The 3,856-nt window shown below is 49.8% G+C and overlaps 1 protein-coding gene across 4 annotated transcripts in view; it reads right to left on the bottom strand.

The window, feature by feature from the left end:
- The window catches only part of Dop1b (DOP1 leucine zipper like protein B), a 113,616-nt gene that overhangs the window by 95,798 nt on the left and 13,962 nt on the right, over positions 1–3,856 (bottom strand). The gene's annotated exons all lie outside the window — the stretch shown is intronic.

The raw sequence follows: 3,856 nt of genomic DNA, 5'->3' as shown, positions 1-3,856 counted from the left end.
TTCCATGGTTCTAGGGATCCACCCGGGACTACAGGCATGCCCATTTCCATGGGTCTAGGGATCCACCTAGGCCCCGAGACTTATACATACACCAGACACTTTCCAGCCAGAGCTGCCTCCCTGCTCCTGTTAACATTTTTTTAACTCCGCCCTCTGAAATTAACCTCATTTTCCTTGCCTCCGCACAGAGGGGCTTGGAGCAGCTCTGGTGCTCTGCAGGCCTCTCCTACTTTTCTAGACTTGGGTTCTATTCTTTCCAACAGCACCTCACACTCTGGCCACTTGACAGCCAGCAGGGGACATGGACTTCACTAAATACAAAAGGTCTGCTGTTAGACTCAGAACTGACTGCCATGCCAGGCAGAAGCTAGACCTCGGAGTTCCACCAGAAAGGAAGAAATTGGGAGGGAAGGTGTGGCGAGAAGCCTGCCTAAAGCTTGCACTACATGCGATGCTGACAACTGGGAAGTATTTAAGAATGAAGAACCACATGCCGCATGCTGGAGAACAACTGGAGGCATGCTTCTAGCGTGGCATCCGGAGTCGCCATTTTTCTTTTTAAACATACTGACATCTACACACAAATGACATGTGTGACAGCCTGGCAGCAAAGCTTACTTGGATCAATTTGTCAAGGCCTGAGCCAGGAGAGGAGGAAAAGAATCCCCAGGGGACAGAGCTGTTACAGATCCTAAATAGGCACTAGTCCGCAAAGCACTGCAGACGGTAGAACAGTGTTCTAGGGAAGTCACACAGGAGAATGCAGCTGGCTCTGCCAGTGCGACTGAGTGTCAGCCCTTCCCCCACACTACCTTCCAGAGAGCTCTGCAGCTGCACACAAGGTGCGGGCAGGAATGTCAAGGGATGTAACTGAGAGTCCCAGACTGGAGTGAAGGTCATAGCTCTCCGTGGATACACGGGGGACTTGATTTCATCAGCTTTGGTCTAGTTTGATCCTGTCCTGGTCTCCCTTCTCTCTGCTGTCTGCTTTCCCGGTTCAGACACAAGCAGTCTGCATGGGGTCAGGAGTCTGTTCTGGAAAAGCTCTTGGTGGCTGGGCGGTAGAGGCAGTACCAGTACGCAGTAGGGTGTGCTGAAGAGGACGATGACGTCAGGTGAGCCTGGCTTGCTCATGCAGAGCAAAGGCCCCAGCTCTGTTCTTGCTGAGACATTCAGGACAAAGAGCAGGACACTGTAGCTGGCATACAGGGCACTGGAAGAACATGGGTCCTCAGAAACACAACAAGGCTCTGTGCTTAGCTGCTGCAGGGACTCAGGAAAAGCCCTGGCCCCCATCCAGCCTACCGGGCCAGGAGCCAGCTGCAACTTACTGCAAAGTCCAGGGGTTGGTCACAGGCACTCTGTACCTTTTTATTTTCTAGAGTCACAGGAAGGTTTACTTGTTTCACTTTTTTATGTGGAGGTTTGAACCCAGGTTTGACTGCTGACGTTCTAGGCAAGGCCTCTGCCCCTGAGCCATACTCTCCGTGAGCCTCACCCCTGCCTTTCCCCTTTGGCCACACTGGGAGGGGTGGAGAGGAGGGGGTGGGCACAGAACCTGGCCTGGCATGTAGCAGGCAAACTCAGCTCTACCCTCAGCTCCATTCTGCACAGGCCGAGGCTCCCGCTTGGATGAGGTGAAAAAGTAGGGCTGGCTGGACACACTTAGCTGTATGGACAGACTATCCAACCAGGACATTTTAAATCAAGAAAACGTAATGTAACTTATAAAACCAGAAGTCTAGGGCAATGCTGCCCCTCGGGGACATTCAGGGATCTCTGGAGACATTTATGACCTTTTCTACTTGGGGGCAGATGAGGGGAGAGGGTATACTGGTATATAGTGGACAAGAGGCCAGGAAGTTAGCAAACATCTTGCAGTGCACAGAACAGACCACCCCAGATACCTACTACTGAGGCTCTCCCATGCAGAGGAGCAGGATTCTGTCTGTGGCTTATGCAAGGGAAAAGACACCTCAAAAGACACAGGTTTTTGAGAGACCGAGCACAAGAGTGACTTGACTCTTAACTTATCTTTTCCTGTCAAGGGCTAGGATATCTGCCCCAGGCTTAGGCATTAAATTCTTACACAAATACAAAGAATACCACAACAAAAACTGCCCATTCTCAGTGGAACAAAAATAACTACACAGTAAGTGCTTGGTCCTTTTATATCTTTGTAGGAGAGGAAATCCCTTTCTGAAGTTGGCCTGCAGCCTTCCTACCACTTCTCAGCGGGCCAAGAAGTCACAAGGTCACATCTGAAGTAATCTGTGCCACTGAAAATGGAGGATTAAATCTGAGAACCAGAATGTTATGCCTCGGCTACCTCAGAACACACTCTCACCGACCTCTGTACACAGCAGGGGTCTCACTCCACACCCAGAAGTGAGGAGTCTGCATTGAACTCAGTGTTCCTGCCTTCCCCAGCAATCCAATCAGACTGTCTCCATCACACCAAGGCACCTAGCTGGGGAGTCACCAGAAGCACTAGGAAGAAAGGGTCTGCCATATGCATAAAAAGAAGCACACTGCCTAGCCTTCACAAACACACACACACACACTTTTAAGAGCTTATTTTATTATAAAAATCATGTATATGTGTGGGTAGACACATGTGATTATAGGTGTCTACAAAGCCCAGGGATACTGGGTCCCCTGGAGTTGGAGCTGTGGTTATGAGATGCCTGTGTAGGTGCTGGGAACTGAACTTTCATCCTCTGAAGCAAGAACACTGTGTACTCTTAAATGTCGAGCCATCTCTCCAGCCCAACACTTCACATACTGATCAGCTAATTAAAATGAGGCAGTCACAAAGGAGCAAACATTGGAGGAGGGGTCAGGGGCGAGTCAGTGAGAAACACCAGGGGCCCTGCACTAGAATCACTGTGTGACGGGTCCTGCCTAATGACATCACCTGCCTGTTCTCCCACAGTAAAGGCTTGTTGGGCCATTTGCTCAGCCAGGGCACATTGTTCAGTGTACCTGGAAGATGTAAGTGGAGGGAATATGTACCATTAAAGCTTACTGAATGTGCTGGAGAGATGCCCAGCAGCTAGGAGCTTGTTCTGTTCTTACAGAGGACCTGAGTTCTGTTCCCAGCGTCCATGTTGGGCAGCTCATAACTGCTGGGAACATCAGTTCCAAGAGATCTAACGACCTCTTGCAGGTGCCTGCACTTACATGCACACATGTGTGCATGCACATGTGTGCACATACATGCAGGACTGAAAGAGCTTTGTAGAAACTGGCACTTTGTTTTTCTGTCCCTTCACTTTATCATGAGTACATTCTCCTGAGAGACCACAGGTCTCCGTCATCTGAAGGGCACATAAGCCATTTTACTGTCACATCATGATTTACTTTGAGGCACTCCCTGACTGACGGGAGCTACTTCCAATTATCTGTTACCATATACAACAAGGAAGGCTCTTCCAACTGCCTTTGTGTTTTATGTCCATGAGATTAAAATAAATTTACAGTGACCCATGTTAATATTCTAATCGTCTATCATGTGGGAAATGCAACAGTCACAATGAACTTCTCCTCCCTTCCCTCTGAATAGTGGCTCAAGTCTGCCTACACCAAGTATGGAAGGCAGGAAAGGGCTGCAGCTCCCATACATGGCAGGATGTAGAATGGAGCATCATCATGCTGGCAAGCTGTGGCCTCCAAAGACACTAACTGTGGGGGCGAGCGAGCACTTGCGGTACAATCCTCAGGGCAGGAGGATAGGGAGCTCAGCATGAACGAGCCTGTAACCCCAGGCCATTCCAGCTCCATCTCTGTCCTTCACACAAGCCCAGGTACATGTACCTGCACACACACACACACACACACACACACACACAAGGGT

This window comes from Mastomys coucha, unplaced genomic scaffold, assembly GCF_008632895.1.
Source record: "Mastomys coucha isolate ucsf_1 unplaced genomic scaffold, UCSF_Mcou_1 pScaffold12, whole genome shotgun sequence".
NCBI lineage: Eukaryota > Metazoa > Chordata > Mammalia > Rodentia > Muridae > Mastomys > Mastomys coucha.
This window is presented reverse-complemented; position numbering and strand designations above follow the sequence as displayed.